The following is a 16682-nucleotide window of genomic DNA, read 5'->3' as shown; positions in this document are numbered from 1 at the left end:
TACTAAGCAGGAGGTACCTGTGCTACAAAGCACTACCAAGGACCAGCAGATGTTGCCGGAACTCGGATACCGAGATGGAGGCACCTAGGCCAAAGGCTCTGCCGAGAACCAGCTGACGGTGCTGGAACCCGGAGGGGTAGCATAAGCTGCAAGAGCAAATGGAAATAGCGAGGACCAGCTGACAGTGCTGGCACCCGGAGGGGCAGCAGAAGGAATAAGAGCCAATGGCACAACCGAGGACCAGCTGACGGTGCTGGAACCCGGTTACTAAGCAGGAGGTACCTGTGCTACAAAGCACTACCAAGGACCAGCAGACGTTGCCGGAACTCGGATACCGAGATGGAGGCACCTAGGCCAAAGGCTCTGCCGAGAACCAGCTGACGGTGCTGGAACCCGGAGGGGCAGCTGAAGTTACCCCTGAAAAGCAAAGTTGGCATGCCGCAAGCTGGCCGCAGTTACCGAATCACACAGTCCTACAGGGGGTGCTTGTCCTACTGGCACTATGGAACAAGCCTTTCTTACCTGAACCCGCAGTCCACAGAGGAAGCACCTAAACTGCTGGCACCCTAGCCTCGGCTAACCCAACCGCAACATGACATGGCAACTTGGGGTGGCAAACTGACATTGACACTTCCCGGAAACAGCAGGCAGGGCTGGAACCAAGCTGGGCAGGAGGGAGTACCCGTGCCAAAGTCAGTTATGAGCAGCAACTGGCGATGTTGGAGCCCAGGGACAAGCACTTAGCAGGCTGAGGCCTGATGTGCTGTCAATTGGGAGGCAGCAGGACAGATTGCCATCAAAACAGCAGGGGAACAGCTGACGTTACTGAACCCCACAAACACAGGAGCTAGTGTTTTACTCTGTGAAGACGGCACTTCCGAGCAACAACTGGCTGTGTTGAAGCCCAGGGACAAGCACGGAGCAGGCTGAGGCTGCATTGAAGAAATTTTAAGATCGGTTGTAGACTTCTACTAATTTTAACCAAGCTCCACTTAGGCCTGTGGCTTCACTGATTTTCGTATTTCCCCTGTCCTCCAACCCCGCCAGTTACAGCTCCGAAGTGGCGTCTGCACAATCCACACTTGTTCCTGTGTTACAGGTGTTCAGTCCGGTCAGTTAATCCCCTGATGTGTGTCCGGCAATGTCGCCTGCTCTGTCCACATTCCCATAACTAGTTATGGGAATGTGGACAGAGCAGGCGACATTGCCGGTTAAAAATCAGTAGTAGTAGGACTGTGTAGGCAGCAGGAGACTTTGCCATCCACACAGCAGGGGATCAGCTAGCGTTACTGAACCCCACTGAGACACGGGAGCAAGTGTCTCTTTCCGTGTGGACGGCACTTCCGAGCTACAACTGGCTGTGTTGAAGCCCAGGAAATAGGAGGGTGTAGGCAGAGGCCTACTGTCTTTGGAATGCGGAGACAGCAGGAGAGACTGCCATCCACACAGCAGGGGAACAGCTGACGTTACTGAACCCCACTGAGACACGGCAGCAAGTGTCTCTTTCCGTGTGGACGGCACTTCCGAGCTACAACTGGCTGTGTTGAAGCCCAGGAAATAGGAGGGTGTAGGCAGAGGCCTACTGTCTTTGGAATGCGGAGACAGCAGGAGAGACTGCCATCCACACAGCAGGGGAACAGCTGGCGTTACTGAACCCCACTGAGACACGGCAGCAAGTGTCTCTTTCCGTGTGGATGGCACTTCCGAGCTACAACTGGCTGTGTTGAAGCCCAGGAAATAGGAGGGTGTAGGCAGAGGCCTACTGTCTTTGGAATGCGGAGACAGCAGGAGAGACTGCCATCTCCACAGCAGGGGAACAGCTGGCAGTGCTGAACCCCACTAACACTTGAACGAATGTGTTTGGCTCTGTGGAGACAACACTTCTGAACACCAACTGACGCTGTTGGAGCCCAGGATCAGGCGTGGAGCAGGCTGGGGCCTACTGGATTTTGGCAGGTGTAGGCAGCAGGAGACTTGCCATCTCCACAGCAGGGGAACAGCTGGCAGTGCTGAACCCCACTAACACTTGAACGAATGTGTTTGGCTCTGTGGAGACGACGCTTCTGAACACCAACTGACGCTGTTGGAGCCCAGGATCAGGCGTGGAGCAGGCTGGGGCCTACTGGATTTTGGCAGGTGTAGGTAGCAGGAGACTTGCCATCTCCACAGCAGGGGAACAGCTGGCAGTGCTGAACCCCACTAACACTTGAACGAATGTGTTTGGCTCTGTGGAGACGACACTTCTGAACACCAACTGACGCTGTTGAAGCCCAGGATCAGGCGTGGAGCAGGCTGGGGCCTACTGGATTTTGGCAGGTGTAGGCAGCAGGAGACTTGCCATCTCCACAGCAGGGGAACAGCTGGCAGTGCTGAACCCCACTAACACTTGAACGAATGTGTTTGGCTCTGTGGAGATGACACTTCTGAACACCAACTGACGCTGTTGGAGCCCAGGATCAGGCGTGGAGCAGGCTGGGGCCTACTGGATTTTGGCAGGTGTAGGCAGCAGGAGACTTGCCATCTCCACAGCAGGGGAACAGCTGGCAGTGCTGAACCCCACTAACACTTGAACGAATGTGTTTGGCTCTGTGGAGACGACACTTCTGAACACCAACTGACGCTGTTGGAGCCCAGGATCAGGCGTGGAGCAGGCTGGGGCCTACTGGATTTTGGCAGGTGTAGGCAGCAGGAGACTTGCCATCTCCACAGCAGGGGAACAGCTGGCAGTGCTGAACCCCACTAACACTTGAACGAATGTGTTTGGCTCTGTGGAGACGACACTTCTGAACACCAACTGACGCTGTTGGAGCCCAGGATCAGGCGTGGAGCAGGCTGGGGCCTACTGGATTTTGGCAGGTGTAGGCAGCAGGAGACTTGCCATCTCCACAGCAGGGGAACAGCTGGCAGTGCTGAACCCCACTAACACTTGAACAAATGTGTTTGGCTCTGTGGAGACGACACTTCTGAACACCAACTGACGCTGTTGGAGCCCAGGATTAGGCGAGGAGCAGGCTGGGGCCTGTTGCTTTTGGCAGGTGAAGGCAGCAGGAGACTTGCCATCTCCACAGCAGGGGAACAGCTGGCAGTGCTGAACCCCACTAACACTTGAACGAATGTGTTTGGCTCTGTGGAGACGACACTTCTGAACACCAGCTGACGCTGTTGGAGCCCAGGATTATGCATGCCGCATGCAGAGGCCAATGGGCAGCGGTTTTTATGGAGGTTGTTGACTACTACTGATTCTAACCATGCTCCACTTAGGCCTCTGGCTCCACTGTCTCTACTATTTACCCTGGCCTCCAACCCCGCCAGCTACGTCTCTGAAGTGGCGTCAGCACAATCTACACTTGTTCCTGTGTTACTGGTGCTCAGTCCCGTCAGTTGATCCCCTGATGTTTGTCCGGCAAGTTCGCCAGCTCTGTCCTCATTCCCACTACTGGTTATGGGAATGTGGACAGAGCAGGAGACCTTGCCGGACACACATCAGGGGATAAACTGATGGGACTGAGCCACAGGAACACAGGAACAAGTGTAGATTGTGCTGACGCCACTTCAGAGATGTAGATGGCGGGGTTGGAGGCCAGGGGAAATAGTAGAGACAGTGGAGCCAGAGACCTAAGTTGGGCACGGTTAAAAATCAGTAGTGGTTTGAATGTTGATGGAGCTGGTGACTTTGCCGTCCACACAGCAGGGGATCAGCTGGTGTTACTGAACCCCACTAACACAGGAGCTAGTGTGTTTCTCTGTGCAGACGACACATCTGAGCGACAACTGGCTGTGTTGAAGCACAGGGATTATAGTTCAGGTGGTAGAAAAATGAACACACCAGCAGACCTGGATACAGTTGCCAACCACTAATTTAGTCTGTAAGAGGAATGGCAAAGTCTTTGGAGATCCAGGCTTTGTTCATTTTCAGAAAAGTCAGCAGGTCAACATTATCGGAAGATAGTCGCGTGCGACGGTCTGTTAGTACACCACCTGCGGCACTAAAGACGCGTTCCGATAATACACTGGCAGCAGGGCAAGCCAGCACCTCCAATGCATACTGGCTAAGCTCTGGCCATGTATCCAGCTTAGAGACCCAAAACTTGAAGGGGGAAGAGCCAACTGTGAGTATAGTGACAGGGCAAGACATGTAGTCTGACACCATCTGACGGAAGCGTTGCCTCCTGCTGACTCGAGGCGTCGCTGATGGTGTAGACAATTGTGGTGGACACACAAAACTTTGCCACATTTGGGCCATAGTGGTCTTGCCTTGTGCTGCGGCGCTGCCTCTGCTCCCTCTTTGTGCAGAGTTTCCTCCACTGCCTCGACGCACAGAGCTGCTTTGTAAAGCACTAGCAACAATGCTGTCGGGTGGAATGGAAAACATTATGGACTGCACCAGTGACTCTTCGTACTCCCGCAGTTTACGCTCCCGGTTCAACGTTGGTATGAGCCTTTGTACGCTGTCCCGGTAGCGAGGATCTAGGAGGGTGTACACCCAATAATCAGCCGAGACGAGAATGTGGGCGATGCGGCGGTCGTTTCTCAGGCACTGCAGCATGAAATCAACCATGTGCTGCAGACTCCCAACTGCCAAAGAACCGCTGTCCCCTGTTTGAGGCGTGACCTTGGCCTGCTCTGCATCACCCCACCCTCGCTGTACATACTGAGTAGAGGTTTGTGTACCTCCCTCCTCTGGAGAGATGTCTTCCTCCTCCATCGACTCCTCCTCATCCTCCTCACAAAGTGTCCCCTGCCTAGGCCTTTGTGAGGAAACACGTAGCGCAGACTGTCCAGAAGCAGATGGCATTTGGGACTACTCATCCTCCACCTCTTACGAAACCTCATCCCTTAGTGCTTGCAGTGTTTGTTGAAGCAGGCAGATAAGGGGGACAGTCATGCTGACTAGTGCATCATCTGCACTCGCCATCCGCGTGGATTCATCGAAGGCACGCAAAACGAGGCAGATGTCCTTCATAGAGGCCCACTCAATGGTGCTGAAGTGTGAACGGCGTACAGTGAGACTTGTTTGCGCCTGATGCAGCTGGTACTCCATGACTGCTGCCTGCTGCTCACACAACCTCTCCAACATATGTAACGTTGAATTCCACCGGGTGGGTAGGTCACATATGATGCGATGTTCCGGAAGGCCAAATCGTCGCTGCAGAGCAGCGAGGCGCGATCTTGCCGTGCTGGAACGCCGCAAGTGAGCGCACTCTATGCGGACCTTGTGCAACAGTGCATCAAGATCCGGATAGTCCCTCAGAAAGCTCTGCACGACCAAGTTAAGCACATGTGCCAGACATGGGATGTGTGTGAGGTTGCCTAGGCCAAGAGCTGCCACCAGATTTCGGCCATTGTCACACACTACCAAGCCCGGCTGGAGATTCGCTGGCCCAAACCACACATCGCTCTCCTGCTTGATAGCATTCCAGAGCTCCTGCGCTGTGTGGCTTTGATTCCCCAAAGAAATTAATTTGAGTACAGCCTGTTGACGTTTGGCCACGGCTGTGCTCATATCGGTCGTAACAGGCTCCTGCTCTGCTGTTTCTGAGGAACTTGAGTAGGAGGAGGAGTCTATGTGTACAGACTGGAGTCCTGCAATCCGTGGCGTTGGAAGAACACGTACAGCGCCACTCTCCAGATCTGTACCCGGCTCCACAACATTGACCCAGTGGGCAGTGAGGGAAAGGTATCGTCCCTGTCCATGGTTACTGGTCCACGCATCGGTGGTCAGGTGGACCTTGCTACTAACGGTGTTTAGTAGCGCATGTTTTATTTTGCCCTCAACATGTTTCTGCAGGGCAGGGACGGCTCGCCTGCTGAAATAAAAGCGGCTGGGCACGTTGTATTGGGGGACTGCCAATGCCATTAAGTCCCGGAAGGTGTCAGTGTCCACCAGCCTGAATGACAGCATTTCAACTGCCAGAAGTTTGGCAATGCCAGCATTCAGAGACTGTGCTCGGGGATGGTTTGCCGAGTAAGGGCGCCTTTTATCCCATGCCTGTGCTACCGATGGCTGTGATGGATGGGAACGTGCTGCTATGGGTGGAATCTGACAGGGTCTCCGGACAACAGTGGCAGAGGTTCTTCCTTGGCGATCCTGTGAGGAAGCCGAACCAGCAGTGTGTGAGCTGGAGGAAGAGGCCCCAACACGAACTGAAGAGGTGGTAGGTGGTGCTGTAAGTTGGCCTACGTCTTCAGGGTGTCTCTGCAACTCCAACTCGTGCTTGGTGCGCACATGTTTCCACATATTTGTGGTATTGAGGTTGCTGACATTTCTCCCTCTTTTGACTTTTTGATGACACAGCTTGCATTTGACAAAGCAAATGTCATCTGCAACTGTGTCAAAAAAGGACCACGCACTGCAAGTCTTGGGAGCGCCCGTTTTGCCTTTGGAATGAGGAATGCTCCTAACGGGTGCCGAAGTGGAGGGTACAGGCAACCAAGTCTTCCCCCTCCCTCTGCCTCCTGTTTTGGCCGGTAGGGGAATCTCTTCCTCCGAGCTGCTCCCACTACCTTCCTGTTCCTCACGCCATGATGGGTCAAGGACCTCATCATCTTCCCTCCCCTCTTCAAACAGCTGCTTCTCCGGGGTTGTCTCGCCAGCACCGTACGCACCAGAAAGTGACAACTGAGTCTCGTCATCATCTGATGCGTACTGAGGTGTGCTGACCATAGGCACTGGCCCACTCGCCTCTTCAGATTCAGAGGGACAAAGAAGTTGCGCATCACTGCATACTCCCTCTTCTTCACATTCAGGAATGCTGCTTGGCTGGCCCCCTCTTTCCAAGCCAACAGATTCCGAGAACAGAAGTAGAGACTGTGATGGCTCCTGTCCATGTCTCTCTGACTGCCTGGGCACTTTGGCAGGTGGTGAAGAGACAGATGGTTGCTCTTCGGTGCTCTGGTCCTGAGAGGCTGTGGAAGTAATTGAAGTCGATGCGTTAGCTGCCATCCATCCGACAATGGCTTCAATTTGTTCCTCCCGCAGCAGTGGGGTACGTTGAGGTCCTACAAAGCTGCGCATAAAGGACTGTTGCCTGCTAAAACTGGGGGATGCTGATCCACTGGTGCCCGCAGCAGGCCCAGAATCCCCACGTCCTCTACCTGCAGAATCCCCACGTCCTCTCCCTGCAGAATCCCCACGTCCTCTCCCTGCTGAAACTCCACGCCCACGCCCACGCGCCTTACTCCCTGCCTTCTTCATCTTGCCAGACTGCTTAAGATAGGCAGAAAAGTACAAAGGGGGGCCTTAGTGTGCTTATTCCTGAACAGCTGGTTACAGGTACAAGAAACACTAATTTTATGAAGTGTGTGTGTGGACTACACTTTAATAGGAGCTGATGTGGCCTACACAAGTTCCAAATGTAGTGTTTGGTGAACTTTTTTTGTGGTTTCTTTGTTGGAAACAAACTCAAAGTATGTGAACAAAGAATTGAAACTGATAGTATCACCATCTTTTTGGAGCTATTACAATGCAGGCAGGTAACCTACAATGCAAAAGATGAGGCTCCAAAAAAATTGTGTAATACTAATCTGGCTGCGCCGGCAGGGCACAAGCCAGAAAAAAAGGCTCCTCTATCTACTCCTATATAGTGTTTGCAACCAACCAATGTTGATGGATACGGATGGATGCACACTAATAGGAGAAGAAAAAATGAGCTGCACTCAAAGACAAATATGTGTGAGGCAGTGACGCACGTTGAGCGTCCTACAACCAGACGTAGCTGCAGGACACTCTACTCAGCGTGAGCTGCACTCACACACAGTCAGAGACCTCTCAGACAGCCATGAACAGTGCAGCTAAGTGGGCACTGGCACTGACAGGCTGCAGAAAGGCTCCGCTGTGTACTCCTATATAGTGTTTGCAACCACCGTAGATGGAGACGGATGGATGCACACTAATAGAAGAAAAAATGAGCTGCACTCAAATAAAAATATGTGTGAGGCACTGACGCACGCTGAGCGTCCTACAACCAGACGTAGCTGCAGGACACACTACTCAGCGTGAGCTGCACTCACACACAGTCAGAGACCTCTCAGACAGCCGTGAACAGTGCAGCAAAGTGGACACTAGCACTGAAAGGCTGCAGAAAGGCCCCGCTGTCTACTACTAGTGTTTGCAACCAACGTATATGGATACGGATGGAAGCACACTAGATTGAAATTATGTAAAAAATGCAGCTCAAAAATTAAAAGATGTATGAGGCAGCAGTGAGGCACGCTGGGCAGCCTACAACCTGACGTGGCTGCAGGACCCACTCCACAGCGTGAGCTGCACTCACACAGCCCTTGCAGACAGCTGTGAACACTGCTGCTAGGGCAAAGAAGGCTACAGTGGTGGTTTATGTAGCCTGGGTAAAGCACTAGATGTTTGGTGGAATCGCTATTTCTAACTGTCCCTCACAGTCTTCTACAGCAGCCTGTCCCTAACTGAATTCACAGCAGAGTGAACCAGAAATGGCAGCTGCGGTGGCTTTTATAGTGCATCATGACATCATTTCGGCAGCCAATCACAGCCATGCCAGTAGTTAACATGCCTACATGCCTAACAGGATGTGCCCACACTTCGGAGGATTCCCATTGGCTTAATCAAAGCAAGCAGGCTCATAGCATGATGGGAACTTCCGATTCCGGTATCCGATATGACAAAAGTATCGGAAGTCAGTATCGGAATTCCGATACCGCTAATATCGGCCGATACCCGATACTTGCGGTATCGGAATGCTCAACACTAGGCCTGACTGAATACCACAGTGTCCTGAAGTGTAGAGACATTCCAATTCTACACAGTCCTCTATACACCCTTCTAACAGCATAGAGAATCTGCCTGTCATATTGCGGTGTTAAATAAACAGGGCCTGACTGAATCCCACAGTCTCCTGAAGTGTGGAGACATTCCAATTCTCCACAGTCCTCTATACACCCTTCTAACAGCATAGAGAATCTGCCTGTCATATTGCGGTGTTAAATAAACAGGGCCTGACTGAATCCCACAGTGTCCTGAAGTGTAGAGACATTCCAATTCTACACAGTCCTCTATACACCCTTCTAACAGCATAGAGAATCTGCCTGTCATATTGCGGCGTTAAATAAACAGGGCCTGACTGAATCCCACAGTGTCCTGAAGTGTAGAGACATTCCAATTCTACACAGTCCTCTATACACCCTTCTAACAGCATAGAGAATCTGCCTGTCATATTGCGGTGTTAAATAAACAGGGCCTGACTTAATCCCACAGTGTCCTGAAGTGTAGAGACATTCCAATTCTCCTCAGTACTATATACACCTTGTACCTTGTTTTACAGTACCAGAGAGTTGGTGTAAATTTGGGTAAATTTTTCCAAAAAATTAGGAAGTGTGGTGGAAGAGTCCGTGGAACCCCTCCCGCATACTATACCACCATACACGGTGACACAGAGGAAGGTGCACATGACATTGAAGAGGAGGTGATGGATGACCCAGTTGTTGACCCAGATTGGCATCCATTGGGGGAAGAGGGTGCCGCTGCCAATAGCTCCAAAGAGGAGGAGGAGCATCCGCAGCAGGCATCGACATCGCAACAGCTGTTATCTGGCAGGCACGGAGCAGTCCAAAAACGGGTTACAAAAACCCAAAAATTTGCTGGACTGCTTGGCCAGACGGTCAAAATAGCACAGCGTGCAAAGACGCAAAATGTCTTCCATAGTAGGAAGAGTGCAGTGTGGCACTTTTTTGAACAAAATCCTAATGATCAGGCCAAGGTTATCTGTAAGAAGTGTGCAAAGACCTTTAGCCGAGGGAAAAATCTGAAAAATTTGAATACCAGTTGCATGCTTAGACATTTAACCACCATGCACTTGCAAGCATGGATGGACTACCAAAACTCACGTACCACATGTGCTACTGCTCCCAAAGAAGGTAGTCAGCAACGCAACATTGTTTCCCGCACTGTAAGTCCACCGGTTAGCACACCACCAGCAGCAAATGTTGAGTTGTTGTCGCAAGGGCAAATCATTCAGGGAATCACACTGTTATTGCAACGAAAGACTGAATCTAGGCCATCAGAAAGAACACCAACTCCATCACCATCATCAAGCCTCTCTCAGTCCGCCATGTCCACCGCTACTTCCACCGTATCCAGCTCTCAAGTTCAGCTCACCCTACCAGAGACTATGAGTAGGACAAAAAAGTACTCATCCTCTCATCCACGTACACTGGCTTTGAACACCCACATTGCCAAACTAATCTCGTTAGAGATGACGCCCTATCGGTTGGTTGAAAGCACAGCTTTCCATGAACTAATGGCCTATGCAGTTCCATGCTATGAACTACCCAGTCGCCACTTCTTTTCTCGCAAAGCCATCCCAGCCCTCCACCTTCATGTGAAAGACCGCATTGTCCATGCACTCATGCTGTCAGTGAGTGGAAAGGTGCACCTCACAACTGATGCATGGTCCAGTAGGCATGGCCAGGGCCATTACGTGTCCATCACTGCGCACTGGGTTAATGTGGTGGATGCAGGGTCCACAGCGGTGGTGGCAAAGTGCTGCCTAGCCCATGGTATAGGAAACAGTTGGCTGTAGGCGTTCGACCTGCTTCCTCCTCCTCCTCCTCCAGAAGCGAAAGCTGGTCCACAGAGCGCAGTCGCATGAGCACTGCATCCGCAGTTGACAGTGTTGCAAACGAGGTGTTCCCCTATCTGTTGTGAGTTCATTTTCCCCTTCACCATTGATGTCTGATGAACTCCATCTGCTGGTGAAGAGAGGTAGTGAAATTGATTGGGTTGAGAAGAACCTGTCATCTGAACAGGTGGAGCCTGATTGGACACCCGGAATCACTGAGTGGATATAAGGCAGCCGACGCCCTACAGGGGTGCTGGTGATCCTTTCTGCTCTGAGCTCTTGCAACCAGTTAGTCTTGTCTACTGAAAGCTAAGTTTTTGCTCTCTTATTTTTCCATGAGATTTTGTCTGTTTGCTTCGTGTTTTGTGTTCAGCCTGCCTTTGTTGGGACGGGCTGAGCTCCATTTTTGTCTCTGATCAGTTTATCTCTTTGCTCTGTTTTCAGAATATACCTGAGGGCTGATATAGTGATTTTGAAGTCTAGCGACTTCAGGGCCTTTTTCCCTATCAGACGGTTGGGACATTTTTGGTAGGGTTTTTTGCGGATTGCAGCCAGCATCTTTTCTGTCCTTTCCTATTTAGTTAGTTGGGCCCTATCATTTGCTCAACCTGTCTTTCTGTCTGTGTTTGTGTTTTCATCTGCTTTTCACCGACAATACATGTTGGGGCTGTCTATTGCTTTGGGGTCTGCTCTGGGGCAGCTTAGATTTCCCCTTTCTTTCTTTAGGCTTATTTAGTTCTCCGGCTGTGAACGAGGGGTCTAGGGCACCGTAGGAACCCCCCACGGCTACTGTTAGTTGTGGTGAATAGGATCAGGGGTCTGCAATCCGATAGCTACCAACCTCTCCGGTTTTCTGGACTAAGCTTGTATTTTTGTTTTTTCCTCCTTCGGTGACTCATTCATAACAGAATCACCAGCCATACCACAGATTCTAGGGTACTCAATAGCAGGAAGGAAATTTAAAAAAAAAAAAAAAAAAGGGAAAGAAAAAGAAAAGTGTCAGAATTTTTTTTTTTTTTTGTGTATATTTTTTCCTTTATGTCTATGAGGCCATAGGGGGAATTTTTTCTTCTCAATGGAGATGAAGCAATTGTCTGATCGTGTGGAGCAGCTTGCTGCTGAAGTGCGGGGAATTTCCGCCTATCTTACTCATTCACATGTTGCTGAGCAAAAGATCCCTACTCCTGATGTGTTTTTTGGGGATCGGTCTAAATTTTTGAACTTTAAGAATAATTGTAAATTATTTTTTGCCTTGAAGCCTAACTCATCAGGGAGCTCCGCACAGCAGGTTAAAATTGTCATCTCCTTGCTGCGCGGCGATCCTCAGGATTGGGCGTTTTCCTTGAAACCTGATAATCCTATTCTAACTAATGTGAATGCATTTTTTCAAGCCTTGGGGCTGTTTTACGATGAACCTAATGCTATTGATCAGGCTGAAAAGGCCCTGTTGGCATTGAGCCAGGGTCAGGATTCTGCAGAGTTGTACTGTCAAAAATTCTGAAAGTGGGCGGTCCTTACTACCTGGAATGATGGTGCCTTGGCAGCTCTCTTTCGGAAGGGTTTGTCAGAAACCGTAAAAGATACTATGGTGGGATTTCCTGTTCCCTCTGGTCTTGACGATTCTATGTCATTAGCCATTCAGGTTGATCGGCGTTTGCGTGAACGCAAAACTGCACGAGAGGTGTTGCCACCTGTTGAACAAATGTCTGAACCTATGCAATGTGATAGAGTTTTGTCTAGGGCGCAACGTCAGGAGTTCAGAAGGTGTAATAAGCTGTGTTTTTTCTGTGGAGATGCCGCGCATATTAATTCTGTCTGCCCTAAACGAGAGAAACGTTTTGCACACACATTTGCTGTGGGTGGTGTTCAACCTAAGTTTCTTCTGGCAATTACTCTGATCTGCTCCCTGTCCACATTTTCCGCTAAGGCTTTTGTGGATTCGGGAGCAGCTCTGAACCTGATGGACTTGGATTTTGCTAAACGTTGTGGATTTCCTATGACACCTCTGCGGACGCCTATCCCTTTGAGGGGTATTGATGCTACTCCTTTGGCGAAGAATAAACCTCAGTTTTGGACCCAGGTGGTAATGCGGGTTGCCCCAGACCATCAAGAAAATTGCAGATTTTTGGTGTTGCATAATCTGCATGATACCATTGTTCTGGGGTTTCCCTGGTTGCAAATCCATGATCCAGTTTTGAATTGGAAATCTGTGTCTGTGGTGAGTTGGGGTTGTCTGTGTGCCCTTAGTGACGCTCCTGTTTTCTCCACCTCTCCCCAGTCGCATGATGTTCCTGACTATTTGGCTGATTTTTATTATGTATTTAGTAAGAATGAGTCTGCGTCTTTGCCTCCTCATAGGAGTTATGACTGTGCAATTGAGCTGAGCCCTGGGTGTAAATTTCCCAAGGGTCGACTTTTCAATTTATCTGTACCCAAGCACGAGGCTATGCAATCCTATATTAAGGAGTCGTTAGAGAAGGGTCATATTAGACCATCCTCTTCACCCTTAGGTGCTGGGTTTTTTTTCGTGGCCAAGAAGGATGGTTCATTAAGGCCTTGTATTGACTATCGTTCCCTCAACAAAATTACTGTTAAATATCAGTATCCGTTACCCCTGATTTCTGATCTATTCTCTAGAGTTAAAGGTGCTTGCTGGTTTACCAAGCTTGACCTCAGGGGGGCGTATAATCTTATTCGCATTAAACATGGGGATAAATGGAAGACGGCGTTTAATACTCCAGAGGGACATTTTGAGTACCTGGTGATGCCTTTTGGGCTCACTAATGCCCCTTCTGTCTTCCAGTGCTTCATAAATGATATTTTCCGAGACTTTGTGGATAAATTTTTGATCATCTATCTGGATGATATCAGCTCTCCACCCTTCTGTCAAGATCACACCTCACCACTTGTGCCCTTGACCTGCTCCCGTCTCACCTCATCCCTAACTTAGCCACAGTCTTCATCCCATCTCTAACACACCTCTTCAACCTTTCACTTACAAATGATGTCTTTCCCTCATCCTTCAAACATGCCTCAATCACACCCATCCTCAAAAAGCCCTCCCTTGATCCATCCTCTGTGTCTAACTAGCGCCCGATATCTCTTTTCCCTTACGCCTCATAACTACTGGAACAGCATGTAGATCTTGAACTGTCCTCCTACCTCTCCTCCTGTTCCCTCTTTGACCGGTTACAATCTGGCTTCTGACTGCATCACTCAACTGAAACTGCCCTAACTAAAGTCACTAATGACTTACTAACCACCAAGAGCAAGCGACACTACCTTGTCCTCCTTCTCCTGGGACCTGTCCTCTGCCTTCGACACCGTAGACCATTTCCTCCTGCTACAGACTCTCTCATCTCTTGGCATCACAGACTTGGCCCTATCCTGGATCTCATCATACGTAACAGACCTAACATTTAGTGTCTCCCTCTCACACACCACTTCCTCACCTTGCCCCCTGTCTGTTTGTGTTCCTCAAGGCTCTGTCCTAGGACCCCTACTGTTCTCCATCTACACCTTTGGCTTGGGACAGCTTGAAGAATCCCATGCAGTATCACCTCTATGCCGATGACACGCAGATCTACCAATCTGGACCCAACCTCACCTCCTTACTGACTGAAATCCCATAATGTCTGTCTGCTATCTCAGCCTTCTTCTCTGCTCGCTTTCTCAAACTGAACATGGACAAAACAGAATTCATCATCTTTCCCCCCATCTCACTCTACCCCTCCACCAGACCTATCCATCAATGTCAATGGCTGCTCTCTTTCCCCAGTCCCGCACGCTCGGTGCCTTGGGGTGATCCTCGACTCTGCGCTCTCTTTCAAACCACATATCCAAGCCCTCACCTCCTCCTGCAGCCTCAAACTCAAAAATATTTCCTGGATCCGCTCATTCCTCAACCACAAAACCACAAAACCACTAGTGCATGCTCTTATCATCTCCCGCCTCGACTACTGCAACCTCCTACTCTCTGGCCTCCCCTCTAGCACTCTGGCTCCGCTCCAGTCCATCCTTCACTCTGCTGCCCGACTAATCCACCTGTCTCCCCGCTATTCCCCAGCCTCCCCCCTATGCCAGACCCTTCACTGGCTTCCTATTGCCCAGAGGCTCCAATTCAAAACCCTAACCATGACATGCAAAGCCATCCACACCCTGTCTCCTCAATACATCTGTGACATGGTCTCTAGGTACCTACCCACACAGAACCTTCGATCATCTCAAGATCTCCTCTACTCCCCCCTTATCTCCTCTTCCCACAACTGCATACAAGACTTCTCCCATGCTTCCCCCATACTCTGGAACTCTCTGCTGCAACACATCAGACTCTCACCATCAACGGAAACCTTCAAGAAGAACCTGAAGACCCACCTGTTCTGACAAGCCTACAGCCTGCATTGATCCTCGGTCTACTGAACCACCGCACAACCTGCTCTACCCTCTCCTACTGTATCCTCACCCATTCCTGTAGACTGTGAGCCCTCGCGGACAGGGTCCCCTCTCCTTATGTACTTGTGTGTCCCTTGTCTTACACATGTTTATTTTACTTGTCTATATTTCCCCTTTTCACATGTAAAGCGCCATGGAAAATGGCGCTATATAAATGCATAATAATAATAATAATAATAATGTCAACAAAAAAAAATTTTTTTTCTGGTGTCCAAAATATTTTAATGAATTTGGGGTATTTTTGGGGTGCTGATTCTGAATATGCTATCAGTTTTGCCAGATTGGCTCAAGTTTTTGAGATTTTTGGTATCTTATTTATAGCACTTGTTGGTAAATGCGACGCATCATCTCATTAATTTCTTTGGATTAGTACTTGAACTGAGCAGTTCTCAATATAGTTTTGTGTTAATTAGTGTTCTAAAAGTTTGTTCATAGCTTGATTTTTGCACTAACTTTATGTTGTTGTCTGTTTTCCAGTGAAAAGCATGAACTCATCAAGAAGAAGTTGTCTTAACGATCCAGACTCATTCTGTTACATTTGTGGTGAATATACACTGCCAAAACATAGAAGAAACATAACAGACTTCGTTAAAAAAGTGTATTTTGCCTATTTTGGGGTTATGCTTGGGGACCAAGACAAGTTTTGGGCACCACACATAGTGTGCAAAGCATGTATCGAATTATTACGAAAATGGAGCAAAGGACAAAGAACAAGCTTCAAATTTGGTGTTCCAATGGTGTGGAGAGAGCAAAAAAATCATCATGATGACTGTTATTTCTGTGCAGTGCAAGTACAAGGATTCAATAAGCATAAGAAACGAAAATGGGAGTATCCTAACATGGAATCTGCAAGAAGGCCTGTCCCTCATTGTGAAGATGTGCCTGTACCTGTGTTTACCATGTTACCTGACCTTCCCCCACCTGATGATGATGAAATGCAGGGTATGGAGCTAAGCATTAGTTCTGGAAGTGAACTAGAATATGAAGGAAGTTTCAGAACACCTACGCAATTTACCCAAGGAGAGCTCAACGATCTAATAAGAGACCTCAACCTCTCAAAAAGTGCATCCGAACTTTTAGCTTCAAGGCTAAGTGAAAAAAATTGTCTGACGCCTGGAACTAAAATTACATCTTACAGGACCAGAGAAGAAGCACTTCTTCCATTTTTCTGTGAAGATGACCTACTTGTATATTGTAAGGATATTCCTGGCCTGATGCTGCAAATGGGTTTACAAGTATATCGTCCTGTAGACTGGAGGCTTTTCATAGATAGTTCTAAAAGGAGTTTGAAATGTGTTTTGTTGAACAATGGCAATCAGTGTGCATCTCTTCCAGTAGCTCACTCAACTAAACTTGCAGAACAATACCAAAATGTCAAAATGGTCTTGGAGAAACTGTGCTACCATGAACATTCGTGGCTGATATGTGTTGATTTAAAAATGGTCAACTTTTTACTTGGACAGCAAAGTGGATACACAAAGTATCCTTGCTTCATCTGCATGTGGGATAGTAGAGCAAAACATCAGCACTGGGAGAAACTGAATTGGCCTCCAAGGGACACCTTGACAGTAGGAGCATCAAACATAGTGAACGAACCTTTGGTGGACAGGGAAAAAATCATTCTACCACCACTTCACA

Source organism: Dendrobates tinctorius, unplaced genomic scaffold (genome assembly GCF_039654945.1).
Source record: "Dendrobates tinctorius isolate UK_male_01 unplaced genomic scaffold, ASM3965494v1 ptg000058l, whole genome shotgun sequence".
Classification (NCBI taxonomy): Eukaryota; Metazoa; Chordata; class Amphibia; order Anura; family Dendrobatidae; genus Dendrobates; species Dendrobates tinctorius.
This window is presented reverse-complemented; position numbering follows the sequence as displayed.